Raw genomic sequence first — 21,220 nt, 5'->3', positions numbered from 1 at the left:
GCACACTCTCCCTTAAAGTTCTTAAAACTCCCTCTGACATGCTTGAATGCCCCTGACTTGTGAGAACTCAGACAGACAGCAGAAGCCCAGTAAATGCAATTCCTGGACCTGTGACATATTCACTGACTATATAAGGTTATTACTGGATGGCTCCTAATGATACCACATGTGTATTTGGGAGACTGCTTCACATAAATCTGACATCACCTATACTGCTTGTGCACATGGGGGAGGGGGACCCTGCCATCCTGTGTGTGTGTGTCCCTTATCCCTGTGCAAACCCCAGGTGTCTGCAGGGACATAACATGGGCAGTGTTCTCCCCACACTTTATTTCCTAGTCAGTCCATGCCGTAAAATTCCCCTGCCATTATGGCATACCCTGTGAGGTCACATCCCTTGTATGGGTGCCCCTTTAACGGGTGTGAGCGCAAGCACTCACCCATCCTGCCACCCCCATCTCACAAAACGCAGTCATGGTCCAGGGAGCTGCATGGGCGCACACACTGACTGCAAGCACACCAGCAAGCAAAAGTAAGTTATATAAAAAAAGCTACTAGCATTACTAATGTGGGGCATATGTGTAAGGTGCATTGCTATGTGGAATTATGTGTATTATGGGCATCACTGTGTGCCATTATGTAGGGTTGATCTGGCCCACAGTGTACCCCCCCCCCGGTGGGCCCCACTGCCTAAGTGTGGCTGGGTCAGATGCAGAACCAGCGGCGGTGCTAGGGGGCACCAGACAAAATTTTGCCTAGGGCATCAAATTGGCTAAGGCCGGCTCTGATGGTCATATTTACAATAAATGAGCAACTTTTTATCACAGGTTGTCCTACAGTTGGAGTGTGATTATTAACAAAATTATGATATACCCACTTCGGCCTGAATTAGGTATTTGTACCTTGCAATTTATATATTACTTTTTATATTTTCGCAATGTCACTATTTAACAAACATCGGCGCTCATTGAACTCCTCAATAATTAATTTTAATGAGAATTAATAAAATATTGTATTTTAGTTAGCTATTGTGACATTTAGTCGTACAACATTATCTGTATATGAGTGCTTCCCAACAAGAGTCTTCTTTTTTCTTTTTTTCATGTTTACACTATGAATAACTGACTCGGGGGAGCACCACTGATGGGTAGCTTTTTGATACATAAAAATAAGGAATGTGTTACCTTAAGTATCTGCTCCCCAAAATAAGGATTTGAACCTTAAATTTAATTATCAGTTTATACAGATAACTATCATTATACACATACACCAATTATACCAGTGCGGTTTCCAACTTTTTGTTTCTCAATCTACTGCATCACTGTACTCAGTCAAAATTGTTCCAGTGATTTAGGGCCTAATTCAGCATGGAACGACGCTGCAAAAGCATCTCACTTGTGCGAACGCCTCTGCCTGATTGACAGGCATAGGCGTTCGTGGGGCGGGAAGGGGCATCACAGCGGCGTTAAAGAGGTAATTAACTTGGTGTTGGGGGAGCACGGTCTGGACAACTCAGGCGTGTCTGGTCTGTTTGCGGGGCTGGCTGCTGCGGCTGTATGACGTCACATTCAGCCACTGCAAACCAAAACATGGCGGATAGCCACCTGCCCTCACAGCTAGGCTGCATAGGCAGAGGGCTACCCTAAACATGCGACAGCATCGCCGCAGACTTGCCCTGTGCTGAGCATCCCCCCGCATGTCACAGTAATGGATCGTAGATGTGCGTTTTTTCACACATCTATGATCCATGCTGAATTAGGCCCTTAGTTCTTAGTTCTGTCGGACAGTCTGAGCGACCATAGGGTTGTCTGATGTTAGATGGTGCGACCGATGATGCACGCATCTCTGCTGTTGGATAACCACTATCCTTACGCTTGGTTTTGTAGCCGTCATAATTATCAGTGCACACTCGCACCAGACACTTCCAGGGTTTGCATCATTGGCGTTTCTATGATGGGTGCAATATGTACGGTGCACATGGGCTCCTGGGTCCAGGGGTTCCAACACTACACACACTGCACCTATGTTTTATTATTTACCTTTCCGGAGTCCCGCATTGTACATGTTTCCAAAGACCTGCACATGCACAGTAGACTATGGATCAATGCTAGAGTCTGCTGCGATGTGAAGAGGAGGGGCCCACCGGAGTCTGCACACGGGCCCCCTCCTCTGTTAAAATACTCCTGGTTCACATACAGGTCCAGAGGGAGGGGCAATAGGGGTGGTTGTCCCGGGGCTCCCACACATTAGGGGCCCCCACAGACAGCTGCTTGCAGCGGAGCAGTCCAACTCTGGTTGCTCAGATGCTCATTAACAGTGGCTTCTGAGGAGGACTCCAGGGTACAGACAGCAGTCATTCTCACAGGATACTGCATTGAAATCCCATGAGACGTTGAGTCCTGTGAACCGGTGGCTTGCACTGCTGCAGTGCGCTGTGCTGACAAAGTAGGGAGGTAGGTCTTTGTGTGTCTGTCTAGGAGGGGGGGTGGGGGTGCTCAGGGGTGTCTTTCAGCTATTTTAGAAGTGGGTGGTGCACCCACAACTAAGTTGCCCCAGGGCCCCTACAAACCTTAATCCGACCCCGTTCACATAGATTTATATGAATAAGCACCGTGTCAACAGTGAAGGGTACACAGCTCTCACAATTCACTGTTACTTTGTAGCGCAGAAAAAGTCAGTTTGAATTTTCAAAAAAGTAATATCATGATACCTGAACAGCTACTGTATGTGAATAATGAAATATGTTCGTGGAGTAATACTAGCTCTCAACACCACTCTCCAGGCTCAGTTGAGCGAACGGAAAACTTCATGTGAATTCCGTAACTAAAATGGCTTATCGCTAATTGTGGTAGCAGGAGCCACAGTAATTCTCTGCTGCCCATAAAGATTATAAATACTTTTAGTTAGTTTTCAATTAAATTTTTTTTATCCAGGGCCATTGCCAAATAAGTATTTTATGGTTGCATCATTTTCACAAGGTCATAAATATCATTTAATACTTTGATCAAATTACAAATAGTATAATCAGGCTCAAAGAGAAGTAAAACAATGTATAAATTATATACTATCAATTATTAATCCAATAATCACTTGTGAAAATCTAATTAAAGCATGCTGCTCCCTAACAAACAACTCTGAATTGTTTCAGGAAAAATGGATACATATCATGACATAATGGGGGTAATTCCAAGTTGATCGCAGCAGGATTTTTGATAGCAATTGGGCAAAACCATGTGCACTGCAGGGGAGGCAGATATAACATGTGTAGAGAGAGTAAGATTTGGGTGGGTTATTTTGTTTCTGTGCAGGGTAAATACTGGCTGCTTTATTTTTACACTGCAAATTAGATTGCAGATTGAACACACCCCACCCAAATCTAACTCTCTCTGCACATGTTATATCTGCCTTCCCTGCAGTGCACATGGTTTTGCCCAATTGCTAACAAAAATCCTGCTGCGATCAACTTGGAATTACCCCCAATATTCATTAAAAGAGTGTGTATAAACGAAAATATTTAAATTTATTTCATATTATCATTAAAAATATAACATTGATAAAGCACGTAAACACAATAAATGGATGATACCCTCCAAGTTCAACAGAAATCCAAACAGTTAATGTAGCATATTGGTAAATCTAAATTAAGAACAGCTCCACTCCAATAGAAGAGTCTCTATTAATGCTGGAGGTTATAGTTCTTTCGTTCAGTATCCTTTTAATGAATATTATATCATTATATGTAATTTTGGATGGCTCTCTATGCATTTAAGAATGTATTGTTATGTAATGTTATGTTTTTACATTAGTGATGATAAGTGGGGATGCAATACTGTAGCCCCACAATTACATCAGTTACTTAGAAATGCAAGTGTTGCAACTTACATTTTACTTTAACTGTGTGTATATACTTTCCTCTCCTTATCCATTAATCCAGTAGTTTCTAGTGGCCTAATGTGGGGTAACAATTCTTTGCATTAAATTATTATAAGTATCAAGTTAATAAGAATAAAGTGTATTCCTCTTTATCCTGTTACGACGTTATGAAAGATTATCAGAAAAGATGACCGCCGTATCAGGTGAAGCTGTAGATCAATGTTGTTGCCGGAAAGTGAGGTTAGCTCATTGGTGTCCCTGAGAATTGGGATAGTAGTGATAACTACATGATAAAGGAGTTTCCTTTAACGTCAACTTGCTCCAAAAGGGTTACACTCTTTGTAATGCATAAATAATGTAATCAATCACTTTAATGCAGATTATAAACTACAATACCAGATTGCATCCTTGGTGTCAGGCATAGCATTTACAGCTAGAGTACTTAACAAAGAACATTGTATTATTTAATAGTAAAGCTATTATAGAAAGTTCTCCATACTGATAATACATCAATGTAAACTGATACTACATCACACACTAACAGCATATTGTGCATGATGCTGACATCCCTAACCTTCTGACTGCCTGTTTGAGTTCCTATAAATTACAGTTAAATACATTATTAGCCTCGGAATGCTTGGGCTGAAGAAAGGCCTGTCCTTGATGTAGAATTCATCTGCCAGATCAGAGATGAAGTATAAAGGTTTATAGCTTAATTTTAAATTCAGTAGGTTTGAGTGATTTCAGGTAGCATGCAGGTCACCATTTTGGAAACTAGTTTAAGAATAAGCAAATCAAAGCTATGAAGTCCATTGATACATTTTATGAATGAACTTCATTGATAAAATAACCCATAAAGGGTGCTATCTCCAAGTAACCAACCAGAGCAATCGTTTCATGCTCTAGCCAATCAACTTACTGCAGACATACACCTGATCTGTGATTTGCATCACTTTTCTGAGCAGACCAACTATAGTACCGTCTATGCTGGGTGTGGGTGGGGGGTGGTAAAAGAGAAGAAGTGGAAGAAGAAGGAAAGGATCTTTAGATTAATGAAATGTCTTTTGACACAGGGTATATCCAATACAGCGCAGGGAAAAATGCCAGGTTTAATGTCTGGACCTATTCCATTAGTCTGCATTTTCGAAAACCCTGACGTAATGTGCGGTAATCCAAAAATTCTGCATAAAATGCTGGCATCTATGGGTTTACCTTGTGTTAAATCCCAGATTTTCCCTGAAACTTCTGAAGCGACCAGGAAAAGTACACCCTCTGTGGCTTACCGCGCTGGTTAACGGACAGCAATTTAATCAGTCAGTGCTGACAAGTAGCCCTGGGGTAAATCCTGTGGCTAATTGGCTATGCTCCACAGTGTCTGTGTGTTTAAATATTTACTATGTTGCCCTACAGGTGACAGCAAGCCCTGTATGCCCAGGCATGCTTTTGATTGTAATTCTTCAAGTACGGTAGCATGCTCTGACAGACATGAGCATACTGGCGCTTGTAGTTCTAGCTAATGGCTGTTAAGGTCTACTGAGATTCAAGGTGCCACATAGTAAAATACTAACTTTTTTTAAAATATACACATGTTACACAGACTCCAAAGCTAACCTGTCACTTTGGGTGAAGGAGGAAAAGAGTACCGTGCAGTATGTTTGGGTTTTTCATTAGCTTAACGTATGTTTTCCATTTTTTGATTATGCCTGATGTATCAAGTATGTGCATCAAACACCTAAAGATACACTCTGATCCAGAGAATTAAAAATGCACTTTCATTTTTATAATTAAAATTTGTATTACGGAGGTCTCTTTTATTGATTGGTAGATGATGTTACAACCAAATATTTAAAAACAAGTAAAGGAATATCCACATATGTGTAGGTGAAGAAAGAAAAAGTTATTTAATTTAGTGATTTAAATGGCTAGGGAAGCTTAGTAGGTATTATAGATAAATACTATTATATCTTACAAGAAACCCTGTAATTTTCACATAGCTGAATTACTGTTCCAGTAACAGTGCATCAGAAATGTTGTGTGATGTTAAGTATTCCAGTTTGAAAACATAATTAAGTTGTTGCAAAAGTATAAAGTAGTTGCTCATAATAAACAAAGGGGGGAATTCAATTGTTAGCGCCAGCAGCTGTCTCTCCTGCGCGCTGTACGGAGCTATTCAATTGTTGCTCCTGTCGGGCGCCGCTGCCGGCATTTCACTTTAGACGGGAGATCAGGGGCGATAACAATTGAATTTCCCCTAAAGTGTCTATTAATGTCTAAAGAAGATACTGTTCTGATGTATATTAAACCAATTAGATGTAATGTTTATAGTAGGAAATAGAGGGGAATCTGTTTGCACGGTCAAATCAGCATTACAATAGCAGCACTGTATGGCAGCCCTACCTTGCACAAATTGTTCGTTGCCCCATAGGATAGCGAGCACTTGTGTGCGAATTTAGCTTTTGGCTGGCCGAGTGACGGGTGCAAGATGAGGTGCTGTTGCCAGCGATTAAACGCTGCAGCAGAGGCAATTTGCACCCTTCGACCGGAATTGAACTACCCCCATTGTACTTTAAAAGCGTCCTCAAATAAAAGAACAATAGTGCAGATGCACAGACCTGTTATCAGACTTTAATTCAGTTAATAAAGTATATAATAATAAAAGTAATTATTTAATTCCTGGATTAAGTGCTTTTGTAGGTGTGTCTCCTTTTTGTTTGGTTCATTTATTTAGATACACAGAGTGCCCCATCCCTGATTAATTATACATATTTATGATAATTTTACACAGATTTGAGATTTTTGCATATAATAATTCATTTATACAAAAACTTTATTATTGATATGTTTTTTTGCAGTGCGGATACTCCTTCTTTGTGTATCTAGTACGTGGCAAAATACCCTAATGCACTTTAGGAATGATTCATTGGCGTTTCTATAATGGGTGCTGTGTGTACGGTGCACACGGGCCCCTGGATCCAGGGGGGCCCACACAGCACACACTGCGCCCAGAATTGAACACTTACCTTTCCAGAGTCCAGCATCGGGTGCTGCTGTCGCTGCAAAAATTGCTGCCAAAATGGTCGCCGCACATGGGCAGTAGCCAAATTGTTCTCTGGAACATGGTGGGTGCCATGTTTACGGAGACCTGCGCATGCGCAGTAGACTCTGGCATTATACCTGAGACTACTGTGCCGTGCAGAGGACCACCCTTAGGTGCACCCTCAGTTAAAGCGCCCCTGCATAGATTCAACCATATACTTCTAACACACTATTAGTGGTTGCATGACTGTATCTTCAAAAAACGAAAATAACCTGGTAACTACAGTTTTGTGGACTGTATATTACTTATATCTGAAAAGATTGCACTGAATGCCCTCATTGTGCAATGTGATGGTTGAGGTAAATTCCTTGAAAGCGCACAAAGGATTTTTTGATCCAGCTGTGTAGCATACCTAGGTGCATCGGGGTGTTGTATATGAAATTTGAATGTTTTTTGTTCACAAATACAAAACCAAGAGTATCAGACTGCACTCTTTGCAATGTAATAGGGCTATGCTATAATAGTGTTATACATTAAACAAAGACAGTTATGAGGAACATTTCAATGTCATGAGTTACTTAGTATAAAAATTAGCATCACATGAGCAGAGGTTTTACAGAAAACAGGAGAAATTGTAATTGAATAAGAGGGTGGCTCCAATGTGATTGTAGGCAGTTCTTTGTCGTGACTTTGCCTTTGCAGTCATCAGATGCACATATGATCTTCTGCTGACCTCCCATATTTTTCAGTTTTCCTTTCTTTAATCTGAGTAGAGAAAACAAAAGGCCTGTGTCTCATTTGGCTTAACACAAACAGAACTGTTTCCTCCAGAAGACTTGGATTGAAATGTTCAAATCATAACCAGATGTTATTTATCAAAGTAACTGAAATGTATCCTGGATGAAAAAAGTGCCACTGTTAGAGTCAAATGTGGTGGCAAGAATGGTTTCAATCTGCCAACATCCCTCTTTAGGTTTTCTGTGGTTGGGACTTTAACATGGTTTTAAAGCAATGCCCTGGCTTACCTTTGCAGGCTGAGTTTTATACAGACTACAGAAGCACACACTCGGGGACTGCTGTACAGTCGCATGCATATGTGCCTAATAAGCAAACACTAAGGGTCTGATTCTGAGTTTGGAGTAAAGCAAAAAAACACCAAACATGTAACTTTGCACCTTTGGTGTATCTCTATAATGGGTGCAGTGTGGGCTTGCACACACATATAAACACACACACACTGCAACTCTTGTTTAATTACTTACCCCTCTGCAGTCCCATGTTGGCAAAGCAGCAGAAATTGATTGGCATAGCAGCCATTTTCCTGGTGAATTGCGCGTGTGCATTAGAGATTAGTCACCGGGAGCAGGGCAGGGGACATGTTTCCAGACACCTGCGCATGTGCAGTACACTCTGGCACAATGTTGCGCCACAGAGAAGATGGGGCCTTTATGGAGTCTGCACATGGGCCCCCTCCTCTATTAAACCTCCTCTACTTTGCACCTTGGTAAATTAATGTTGCACTGTAGGTAGTGTAGATTTAAAATGTGCAGAGAGATTTAGATTTGAGAGAGGTGTGCCCAAATTAAAATCTAAATGGCAGTGTAAAACTAAAACTATTCAGTATTTCTGGGCTACATGTAAAAGCAGTCAGTACTGTGTATTTGCACCCCTCTCATTGCATCATGGGTCACACAGTACATGCATACCTCCCAACTTTCGAATGTTTGGATCCAGTACCTGCGGCGCCAGAGGCATGGCTCCAGTTAAAAAGGGGTGGGGATTCTGGAGGAATGGGCAGGGCCTTGAGTGAGTGGGCAGGGCCTAGCACAGCGACCTCCATTTTTTGTAATTTTGGGGGCGTGCCCAGCGCTCCCTGAGCAGCTGGGCAGTCCTCTGCTAACCCTCCCTGCACTGTTATTCAGTAATCACTGGCTGCTTTGCAGAGCAGAGTAGCGGTGATCACTGGCTCTCGCAATCCGCCCCACTGCAACCGCGGGACACTGAGACCTGCGGGAGGGACAGCGGGACAGTGTCCAATTAGCGGGACTGTCCCGTTGTATTTGGAACAGTTGGGGGGTAGGGTGCTTGTGTCCGGATCAGAGTGGCAGCACAAAGCCAGATGCATGGTAGTAGGAATGCATGGGGCCTTCTTGGGCAGGAACCGGGAGGTAACAGTGGCACAGAAATATTGCATCATATGGGAGTGCCGTGGGCTTGTCCCGGTGTCGATAGTGATTGTGTTCATAGATGCAGAATTGTTCACATAGGAGGCTGCCGAGCATGTGTGAGGCTGACCCCCCCCCCCCCCTTCCAATGCATCCGCAATTAGATTGACACATCAGGTCTAAGGTTGACCCCTGGCAGCGCAAGCTGGCTGCGCTCTCAGGTGGTCAGCAGCCATTTTATTTCAGAGTGGTTGCGTGTGACGTCCTGCAGCTGTCCCAAAAATGGTTCTGGCCCACCCCCATTTTCTGGTGCCACCCTTGCAATGCCGTAACTCCACCCCTGCAGTGCCGTCGCCTATCAATCACATTGCGGTCACATCTATCAGGGATGCGACCACAATGTGTATGGCCGCTCAGCTGCTATATGGCTGCTGCGCATTGCGCAGTTTGCCATCACCGGCAAACTTTCACTGCGGGCCGCTATTGCGGCATGATCCTGAATAACCCCCCAAGGACCTAAAAAATCTTGAGTGCTGTTCTTAGAAAAAATAATGTCTACTTAGTGATGGTCTTCCCAGTTTAAGAAGAGTCAATCAATATATAAAATATATGCTATTTATTCAAAGGCGAAGCGACTTCAACTTAAACCATTTAACTGGCTAATATTTTTTCCAAGAACCATTCAGAAATTGTCAGGTCTTCTTTATGGTTAAATAAGGACAGCTATTTAAGACATATCCAACATGATTTTATAAAAAAAAAAAGTGGCAATTTTTTGACATCAGTAAAAATATCGAAGGCTGACATTGATGGCTGACCATCCATGATCAGACCATCATGACATTGCAAACTTACATTTTTCAGGTGGCTGCTGCTCTCTGCAGCTGCTGGGTGTACACAGGCAAGATAAGGTGGCTTCTATTAAATTTCTTTGATGGCTGTTAATCTTTGCAACCGCGGGGTGGGATATGCTGGGTTGCCTGATCAGCAGTGATTAACTGGACGGCAGGCACTGGGGGAGTAAGAAGGCTGCAAAGGGCCTGGGAGGTCTCTCTGAGATAATCTTCCAGCAGTCGCCAAGTCACTGTTTCTGACTGATCACATCAGATGTGACCATGTCGGGGAAAACCAAGTCTGGTGTGTTGCATCTAATGTGGCCATGCCAGGCAAGTGTTTAAAGCATTAAAAAAAATTGCATTTAACATAGAAGTATTAAAATATGGAGAAAAAAATATAAAAGCAAAAAAATGTATATTGAGATAGGAAGCAGAAATGCAGTGGTGACTGGGAAAATGGGGAAATAGTAACCTCACAATGGGGGTCATTCCGAGTTGTTCGCTCGCTAGCAGATTTTAGCAGCATTGCACACGCTAGGCCAGCCGCCCTCTGGGAGTGTATCTTAGCTTAGCAGAATTGCGAACGAAAGATTAGCAGAATTGCGAATAGAAAATTCTTAGCAGTTTCTGAGTAGCTTGAGACTTACTCCTACACTGCGATCAGCTCAGCCCGTTTCATTCCTGGTTTGACATCACAAACACGCCCAGCGTTCGGCCAGCCACTCCCCCGTTTCTCCAGACACTCCTACGTTTTATCCTGGCACGCCTGCGTTTTTCCGCACACTCCCTGAAAACGGCCAGTTTCTGCCCAGAAACACCCACTTCCTGTCAATCACACTCCGATCACTTCAACGATGAAAATTCTTAGTTCGGACGTGAGTAAATCTACTAAGTTTTGTGCTAAAATATTTAGCACATGCGCACTGCGTACCATGCGCATGCGCATTTTTGCCTTAATTGCTCCGTTGCGAAAATCGGCAACGAGCGATCAACTCAGAATGACCCCCAATATCTGCAACATGTATTGCAGATCTCTGCTTCACAGAGAACTGCGATACACATTGCAGCTATTTCGAGGTTATTAGTTTCTCCTTCACTCCTGCATTTCTTGTTTTCATTAGTGAATGCAGTTTGTGCAGTTGAGCAATTTTTTGCTACTTGGTATCCACGAAAAGTGCTGAAAGCCCCTATGGCACATGCGTTCCCCTGAGTATACGCAGAGACTGCTGTTACATATGGAGTTGCTGGCATTAGTATTGGTGGCACAAAACCATGGGTGTTCCTGGGAGGTGACAGGGAGGTGGCCTGAAGAGAACACAAAAAAAGTTGTCTCATGGGCGTGTTGTGAAAGTGTCACAGGCGTGTCAGTGAACACAGCTGCGTTCCCAAATGTAGTTCTGCAGCCACAGAGGCCATGTTTACATGAATTTCAGAAGGAGACAATGTGCCTGCCTAGGCCGGTGCAAGTGGTGTTAGTGCACACGATGGTGTGCCAATGGTGTTCAGAACCACCAGTGGAGCTGCACTTTCCATGTGCATGGAAAGTGGGCGTGCCTGGGCTTGCACAGTCCATTGCAGGCTAGTACACAAGTGGAAGACTAAAACTAGCATTTACATATTAATGCCGCACCACTGAATCAGGGCCTAATTTGATGATCTTTAGAAATGAGAACTGTTCAACACTGACCAATAAATAATCTACACATGAATGTGTGGTGGAACCAATCCTTTTACTCACCAAGAAGATGAGCTACATATAACCAGGATCTGTCTAACAAAAAAATAAATAAAAAATGTTTGTAATAAAGGGGGTCATTCCGAGTTGATCGCTCTCTAGCAACTTTTTGCAGCGCTGCGATCAGGTTGAAACTCGGCAAAACTGTGCATGCATATGCCCCTCAATGCGCAGGCGCATCGTACGGGTACAAAGAGGATCGGTGCTGGGCGATGGATTTTATGAAGAATCCATTCGCACAGTCGATCGCAAGGTGATTGACAGAAAATGGGCGTTTATGGGGGATCCGGTCTGAAGATAGACACTGTCTAGGTCGACAATGTTTAGGTCGACCACTATAGGTTGACAGTCACTAGGTCGACAGGGTCAGAAGGTCGACAGGGTTTCTAGGTCGGCATGTGCTAGGTCAACAGGTCAAAAGGTCGACATGAGTTTTTCACATTTTTTTCTTTTTTGAACTTTTTCATACTTAACGATCCACGTGGACTACGATTGGAACGGAAATCTGTGCCGAGCGAAGCGAGCCATGCGAGGGGACACGGTGCACTAATTGGGCTTCCCGGTCACTGTACGGAGAAAACGACACAACATTTTCTGTAAAACTCATGTCGACCTTTTGACCTGTCGACCTAGCACATGTCGACCTAGAAACCCTGTCGACCTTCAGACCCTGTTGACCTAGTGACTGTCGACCTAGTGATGGTCAACCTAAACATTGTCTACCTAGACACTGTCGATTTGATGATCCACACCCGTTTATGGGTGTCAACTGACCGTTTTCTGGGAGTGTTTGGGAAAATGCAGGTGTGTCCAAGCGTTTGCAGGGCGGGTGTCTGACGTCAATTCTGGGATTAAAAAGACTGAAGTGATCGCAGCGGCTGAGGAAGTCCAGAGCTACTCAGAAACTGCACAAACTGTTTTTGTACCGCTCGGCTGCAAAGGCGCTCACACACTTGCAAAGCGAAAATACACTCACCCAGAGGCGGCGACTATCTGATCGCAGCGCTGCACTGATCCCCTGTCAGCCTGAGTCAGTCCCGGACAGGTATTTGTATCTGTCATTGTATGACCAGCTTTAGAGGCATTAAGGATATTCCACAGCAGCGATTTATTATACTGCGCTTGAAGCCTGGGTAAAATATTTAACAGATAAAAACTAGGGCATGAGGGTAAATCTTCCTGAAGAATAATTTTGGCTGTGGAAATTACTCTGTCCCAAACCAAGGCGAGCACTGGACATTCCCACCAAATGTGCACTGGTATCCTGACAGCAGTATTACAGCTTCAACAATTGTTGGGTAACTCGGGAAACAATTTCACCAAAAGACTGGGGCACCTGTACCATCAGTGCAGGACCTTGTAATTGGTTTTTAGACATTTATGTTTAATATTATAATAAGATTTTTGTCACAAAGGTTTATAGATAATGGGTGGGATGCAATGAAGTCTCAGTTCAGCAGCCATGCGGGATGCCGGCTGAACTCTGACTTTTTTTAAAGGGGCAATCATTTACAAGGCAAAAGCATGCTTTGTAAATGATTGACCCTTTAAAAAAAGTCAGAGTTCGGCCAGCATCCCGCATGGCTGCTGAACTGAGACTTCATTACATCCCACCCATTCTGTGTCTGTTGTATCTATCAAGTTCAAATTGAAATATCAGTCACAATTATTTTGAACTAACACATTCAATTCATGTGACTATTGGTTCCACCTCTCAACAATATAATTGACACTCTACACATGTGATGAAATAATGTTGGCAATAGTGCTAGTCCTCAAAAAGAGTGCAGGTTGCATTACAGCAGCTTGACGGGTCAGTCATCAAGACTGTTTTGACTGACCTGGGGGCTACAGGCAGCAAGTGAGCAAAGGAGTCTGGCAGCTTCTGGGGCAGTGCATTACGAGGAAATAAATCCCATGAGACTCTGCAAAAGGCGAGAGGAGGAGCTCATCACATGCTCCTCTGACCTGTGGTGGTGATCATCATCATCATCATCATCATCATCAGCCTCATGGGAGTGCCTGCTCTGCTGGCTGACTGTGGCTTGCTGTGGTTTCTTGTGAGTACAGTGCAGTCTGTTATGCAGCACACACTGACTGTTTTACGAGCATGTTTCATTCAATGAGTGCCAGGTATAAGTGTGTATTGTGGACAGTCAGGGACCTCTGGGCTCTGCTTTCCTTAACTTGTCCTTTGACAGACAGTAGCAGGGGCTGTATCTGCCAGGCTGCGATTTGTGACCGCCCTTTATCGTTCCCAGATAGTAACTGTGGCCTGTGCCCCCGCCCCCTCTTATAGCCTCCAGTGACTGTGATCTGTGTTCCCCTCTGTATCTTCCCCAGGTAGTGGCTGTGATCTGTGCAGCACCTCCCCAGGTAGGTGCTGTGATCTGTGCAGCAACTCAGCCCCCACAGGTAGTGTCTGTGATCTGTGCAGCACCTCCCCAGGTAGGTGCTGTGATCTGTGCAGCAACTCCTCAGCCTCCACAGGTAGTGGCTGTGATCTGTGCAGTAACTGTTAGGGTCTCCTGCCCTGTGCTGCCACGTCGTCATGGCAACCGGGAGACAAGTGCTAGCGGAGTAACCTGAGCGCAGCTGATACTCCGGTTCGGGTCTTTTGCTGTGCAGTGGTTATAGGCTCTGTGCACGGCAGGGGATCCGGTGCTGGTTTTTGTGCTCACAGTCTGTGAGGTCTGAGTGGGGCGTGGACAGCACCTGCTTTATAAGGCCTCTTCTCAGGGTAAGCAGATGCTGCTGAATCTTTGTTGGTTAGTCAGTTCCTGAAAGTTAGCCAGTACTGTGTAGCTTTGTATTTGTTTGTTGCTTACTGCAAATAGGCCTGGGGATTTGGTATTACACTCTGCCAATCCAGACCTAGCAGTAAGACTGGAGTCAGTCGTTTAGCTTGCTGGGGTTCTGTTACTACTCTGTGAACTTAGCAAGTTTGCGGCTGTATTCTAAGACTTGCCTGTCTAATCCTGTCTCACTGTGCTAGGTGTCAGGGGTCAGTTTAGTGGCAGTAAACTGAACCTGTGCACTGCAAGTGAGAATTAGGATTGTGGAGACTCTCCTTGTGTCTATCATTCCATCTCTGACCAAGGAGTTTACTGCCACACCCGTTGGTAACCCTTTAGGGTTTTGCTGTTGCCCTTAGCAACAGCATTTCGGGTTTTCTACGTATTAAAACACAACATCTTGCTTTTCCCATCTGAGCAGTTCTAATACAAGGGAGATACCCAGTTCCTTAGCCTCTGGGCTTCTCTGTTCACTTTGTGTGTATTTTGTTACCCTATCACCTTCTGTGTACGTTATGTCATATTCCCCAGTCTGTCTGTGAGTCCATTTGTTTTGCATAACAGTTCAAACACCAGTACATTCCTGCAGGCACTGGAGTGCATAACAGTTCTGACACCAGTACTTTCCTGCAGGCACTGGTGTGCATAACATATTCAGCAGCCTAATACTCCTGTTGAAATTGTGTGGGAATATGGAGCATACCCCTCAAAATACGTTGCAACACGTGGTCGATCAGGTGCAGGTCCTGACTCGACAATTTAATGATTTGTCCATTAAAATGCACACCTCCCAGGCTGCTGGCGGAGCTCCCGCAGCAGCAGCACCTGCAGGGGTTAAGGAGCCGAAAGTAAATCTCCCGGATCGTTTTTCTGGAGATCGCTCGCAGTTCTTTTGTTTCAAGGAGAGCTGCAAGCTATACTTCCGGCTTAGGCCTCAGTCTTCTGGGTCGGAGATTCAGCGGGTGGGCATAGTGATTTCCTTGCTACAAGGAGACCCACAGGTCTGGGCATATGGGTTGCAGCCTGACTGTCCGTCGCTTAAAAGTGTTGATGCTTTTTTTACTGCACTGGGCATGTTGTATGATGACCCTGACAAGACGGCCTCAGCCGAGGCTCAGATTTCGATCCTTAAGCAAGGGCGAAGGCCAGTTGAGGTTTACTGTACGGAGTTTCGGAGGTTGGCCCATGATACCCAGTGGAATGACCCAGCCCTGAGACACCAGTACCGAAGAGGTCTTTCTAACCAGATAAAGGACCAACTGGTACAATATCCCTTGCCTGATAGCTTGGATCAGCTCATGCAGTTATCCATCCGGGTGGATAGACGGCTGAGAGAGCGTAGGCTTGAAAGGGAGGCTGAGATTTCCTTCCTTCCCAAGGGAACCTCAGACTCTGAGGAATTTTCCGAGGAGCCTATGCAGATTGGGGCTACCCGCCTCTCCTCGCGTGAGAAGACGCGGAGGAGACAGCAGGGGTTGTGTTTGTACTGTGGGAATAAAGGTCATGTGGTAGTATCATGCCCAGAAAAGCCGGAAAACTTCAGGGCCTGAGGGTGATGGGAAATATCCTGTCAGGCCAGAAGTCAGAATTTCCCAAGAAGACTTTTATCATTCTGGTGACCTTGAAGATCCTCGGTCAAGCTGTCAAGACTGAGGCCTTTGTGGACAGTGGGGCCGACGGGGTTTTTATGGACCGCCAATTCGCCCTGAAACACTCTGTTCCCTTAGTACCCTTGGCATCGGAAATTGAGATTTGTGGGTTAAACGGGGAACCATTATCCCAAGGTAAAATTACCTCTTGCACTAGCCAGATTTCTTTGTTTATTGGAGCCACACACTCTGAAAAATTGTCCTTTTATGTGACTGTCTGTACTTTTGCCCCATTGGTGTTGGGGTTACCCTGGTTAAGGGCCCACAATCCTCAATTTGACTGGGTCTCTGGGGAGATTCTTAGTTGGGGTACTGATTGTTTCAGGAGTTGCTTGAGCCTTCCAGTCAGGCTCTCGCAGCTAAGTTTGCCAGGATTGCCAGGGTGTTATGCAGATTTTGCGGACGTGTTCTCCAAAAAAGTTGCAGAGGTACTACCTCCCCATCGCCCCTATGACTGTGCCATTGATTTGTTGCCAAATGCTAAGCTTCCCAAGAGCAGGTTGTACTCCCTGTCACGTCCTGAGACTCAGGCTATGGCAGAGTACATTCAGGAGAACTTGGCTAAGGGATTTATCAGACCTTCACAGTCTCCAGTTGGGTCGGGGTTCTTCTTCGTGGGTAAAAAGGACGGTTCGTTGCGACCCTGCATCGACTTCAGGGAATTGAACCGTATCACGATCAAAAACTCATACCCACTGCTTCTCATTTCGGTCTTGTTTGACCAGCTTCGTACTGCCACCATTTTTTCTAAGATTGACCTACGCGGTGCGTACAATCTAATCCGAATAAGAGAGGGGGATGAATGGAAGACTGCCTTTAATACCCACTCAGGGCATTATGAATATTTGGTGATGCCTTTTGGGCTCTGTAATGCCCCGGCAGTCTTCCAGGATTTCATGAATGATGTGCTCAGGGAATATTTGGATAGATTCTTAGTTGTATACTTAGATGACATCCTAATCTTCTCCCATTCCCTGGAGGAACATCGGAAGCATGTACGCTTAGTCCTCCAGAAACTCAGAGACCACCGGCTTGGGGCGAAGCTGGAGAAGTGCGAATTTGAAGTTCAGCAAATCGCATTTCTAGGATATATTATCTCCCCAGAAGGTTTCCAAATGGAGGGTTCCAAGGTACAGGCAGTCCTGGATTGGGTGCAGCCCACTAGTTTGAAGGCGCTTCAGCGTTTCCTGGGCTTTGCAAATTTTTATAGACAATTTATCGCTGGATTTTCGTCTATAGTGGCGCCCTTGGTGGCACTCACTAAGAAAGGGGCGGATGTTGCTCACTGGTCTTGTGAGGCTAAAGCGGCTTTTGCCCATCTCAAAAGGGCATTTGTTTCGGCCAAGGTGCTGCGACACCCAGATCCAGAGCGTCCTTTTATGGTGGAGGTGGATGCCTTTGAGATGGGTATTGGGGCAGTGCTTTCTCAGATGGGAGTGTCTGATAATCGCCTTCATCCCTGTGCTTACTTTTCCCGTAAATTTTCGCCTGCCGAGATGAATTATGACGTGGGTAACCGGGAATTGTTGGCTATTAAGGATGCACTCGAGGAGTGGAGACACTGGCTTGAGGGGGCTAAGTTTGTGGTCTCAATTCTCACTGACCATAAGAATCTGGCATATTTAGAGTCAGCGAAGCGTCTCAATGCCAGGCAGGCACGATGGGCTTTGTTTTTTGCTCGCTTTAATTTTTTGATAACATATCGCCCTGGGTCAAAAAACATCAAGGCTGATGCGCTCTCGCGGAGTTTTGCTCCAATCCAGGAGACCACCGAGGAGCCGTTGCCCATTGTTTCCCCATCATGTATTAAAGTGGGCATTACCCAGGACCTCTTATCATTAGTCCTTAGAGCACAGGAGCAGACTCCTCCAGACCTTCCGGTAGGTCTTTTGTTTGTGCCTCCTAGGTTAAGACAGCGAGTGTTCCTGGAATTCCATGCCAAGAAGTCGGCAGGTCACCCGGGTATTGCCAGAACTCGGGAGTTGCTATCTAGGGCGGTGTGGTGGCCCTCGGTGGCTAAGGATGTGGATCAGTGGGTTCGGGCATGTGACATCTGTGCCCGAAATAAGACTCCTAGAGGGGTTCCTGTTGGCCCATTACATCCACTCTCTATCCCATCTAAGCCATGGACCCACATTTCAATGGATTTTGTGGTGGACTTGCCCAAATCCTCGGGGATGACAGCCATCTGGGTTGTCGTTGACAGGTTTTTGAAGATGGCGCACTTCGTTCCACTGGTTGGGCTGCCATCGGCCAGACGCCTGTCTGAGTTATTTATGCTGCATGTTGTGCGTCTCCACGGGTTGCCACTTGATGTGGTCTCTGACCGCGGATCTCAGTTTGTGGCCAAATTCTGGAGGGCATTTTGTTCCGATCTCCAGATTTCTGTCAGCTTGTCGTCAGGCTACCATCCGCAGTCTAATGGGCAGACTGAAAGGGTGAACCAGTCCTTGGAGCAGTTCCTCAGGTGTTATGTCTCCAAGTGTCAGACTGACTGGGTTGCTCATCTGTCCATGGCGGAGTTTGCCTATAACAACGCGGCTCACTCTGCTACAGGGATCTCTCCCTTCCTTTGTGTGTATGGGCATCATCCTAAGGCCAATTCTTTTGACCCCCTGGACTCCACGCCTGGTGGTTCCTCTGTGGTTTCGGTCCTTAGAGGTATTTGACGGAAAGTGAAGAAAGCCCTTGTGTCTGTGTCATTAGTGACCAAAAGGGTTTTTGATAAGCGGAAAAGACCCTGCAGCTTCAAATTAGAAGACTTCGTCTGGTTGTCTACCAAGAATTTGAAGTTGAGACAGCCGTCTCATAAGTTAGGCCCCCGGTTCATCGGCCCTTATAAGATCACCAGGGTTATCAATCCGGTGGCATTTCAGTTAGATCTGCCCCGTTCTTTGGGTATCAATAAAACATTTCATTGTTCCCTTTTAAAACGGGCGATTAGTAATCCTTCTTCCAGTGGAAGACCTTCCCCTCTTCTGATACGTGGCCAGAGGGAGTTTGTTGTTGAAAGGATTCTTGACTCCAAGGTGGTTCGGGGTCGGCTGTCATTTTTGGTGCACTGGAAGGGGTATGGCCTGGAGGAGCGGTCGTGGGTGCGCAGTTGTGATCTTCATGCCCCCAGACTGATACGCTCTTTCTTCTCGCAGTTCCCCGATAAACCCGGTGGTAGGGGTTCTTTGACCCCTCGTCAGAGGGGGGGTACTGTTAGGGTCTCCTGCCCTGTGCTGCCACGTCGTCATGGCAACCGGGAGACAAGTGCTAGCGGAGTAACCTGAGCGCAGCTGATACTCCGGTTCGGGTCTTTTGCTGTGCAGTGGTTATAGGCTCTGTGCACGGCAGGGGATCCGGTGCTGGTTTTTGTGCTCACAGTCTGTGAGGTCTGAGTGGGGCGTGGACAGCACCTGCTTTATAAGGCCTCTTCTCAGGGTAAGCAGATGCTGCTGAATCTTTGTTGGTTAGTCAGTTCCTGAAAGTTAGCCAGTACTGTGTAGCTTTGTATTTGTTTGTTGCTTACTGCAAATAGGCCTGGGGATTTGGTATTACACTCTGCCAATCCAGACCTAGCAGTAAGACTGGAGTCAGTCGTTTAGCTTGCTGGGGTTCTGTTACTACTCTGTGAACTTAGCAAGTTTGCGGCTGTATTCTAAGACTTGCCTGTCTAATCCTGTCTAACTGTGCTAGGTGTCAGGGGTCAGTTTAGTGGCAGTAAGCTGAACCTGTGCACTGCAAGTGAGAATTAGGATTGTGGAGACTCTCCTTGTGTCTATCATTCCATCTCTGACCAAGGAGTTTACTGCCACACCCGTTGGTAACCCTTTAGGGTTTTGCTGTTGCCCTTAGCAACAGCATTTCGGGTTTTCTACGTATTAAAACACAACATCTTGCTTTTCCCATCTGAGCAGTTCTAATACAAGGGAGATACCCAGTTCCTTAGCCTCTGGGCTTCTCTGTTCACTTTGTGTGTATTTTGTTACCCTATCACCTTCTGTGTACGTTATGTCATATTCCCCAGTCTGTCTGTGAGTCCATTTGTTTTGCATAACAGTTCAAACACCAGTACATTCCTGCAGGCACTGGAGTGCATGACAGTTCTGACACCAGTACTTTCCTGCAGGCACTGGTGTGCATAACAGTAACTCAGTCCCCACAGGTAGTGGCTGTGATCTGTGCTGCACCTCCCCAGGTAGGTGCTGTGATCTGTGCAGCAGCTTCTCAGCCCCCACAGGTAGAGGCTGTGATCTGTGCAGCAGCTCCCCAGGTAGGTGCTATGATCTGTGCAGCAATTTCTCAGCCCCCACAGGTAGAGGCTGTGATCTGTGCAGCACCTCCCCAGGTAGGTGCTGTGATATTTGCAGCAACCCCTCGGCCCCCACAGGTAGTGGCTGTGATCTGTGCAGCACCTCCCCAGGTGGGGGATGTGATCTGTGCAGCCCCTCCCCAGGTGGGGGATGTGATCTGTGCAGCAACTGCTCAGCCCCCACAGGTAGTGGATGTGATCTGTGCAGCAACTTCTCAGCCCCCACAGGTAGTGGCTGTGATCTTTGCAGCACCTCCCCAGGTAGGTGCTGTGATGTGTGCAGCAACTCCTCAGCCCCCCACAGGTAGTGTCTGTGATCTGTGCAGCAGCTCCCCAGGTAGGTGCTGTGATCTGTGCAGCAACTTCTCAGCCCCCACAGGTAGTGGCTGTGATCTTTGCAGCACCTCCCCAGGTAGGTGCTGTGATCTGTGCAGCAACTCCTCATCCCCCCACAGGTAGTGTCTGTGATCTGTGCAGCAGCTCCCCAGGTAGGTGCTGTGATCTGTGCAGCAACTCCTCAGCCCCCACAGGTAGTGACTGTGATCTGTGCAGCACCTCCCCAGGTAGGTGCTGTGATCTGTGCAGCAACTCCTCGGCCCCCACAAGTAGTGGCTGTGATCTGTGCAGCACCTCCCCAGGTAGGTACTGTGATCTGTGCAGCAACTCCTCAGCCTCCACAGGTAGTGGCTGTGATCTGTGCAGCACCTCCCCAGGTAGGTGCTGTGATGTGTGCAGCAACTCCTCAGCCCCCACAGGTAGTGGATGGATGTGATCTGTGCAGCACCTCCCCAGATAGGTGCTGTGATGTGTGCAGCAACTCCTCAGCCCCC

General features: G+C 45.9%; 1 protein-coding gene and 1 long non-coding RNA gene across 3 annotated transcripts in view; one reads left to right on the top strand and one right to left on the bottom strand.

The window, feature by feature from the left end:
- Positions 1-21,220, top strand: part of CPED1 (cadherin like and PC-esterase domain containing 1) — a 590,522-nt gene that overhangs the window by 60,370 nt on the left and 508,932 nt on the right. The gene's annotated exons all lie outside the window — the stretch shown is intronic.
- The window catches only part of LOC134932623 (uncharacterized), a 115,667-nt gene that overhangs the window by 38,160 nt on the left and 56,287 nt on the right, over positions 1-21,220 (bottom strand). The window lies entirely within an intron of this gene.

Source organism: Pseudophryne corroboree, chromosome 6 (genome assembly GCF_028390025.1).
Source record: "Pseudophryne corroboree isolate aPseCor3 chromosome 6, aPseCor3.hap2, whole genome shotgun sequence".
Taxonomy (NCBI): Eukaryota; Metazoa; Chordata; class Amphibia; order Anura; family Myobatrachidae; genus Pseudophryne; species Pseudophryne corroboree.
This window is presented reverse-complemented; position numbering and strand designations above follow the sequence as displayed.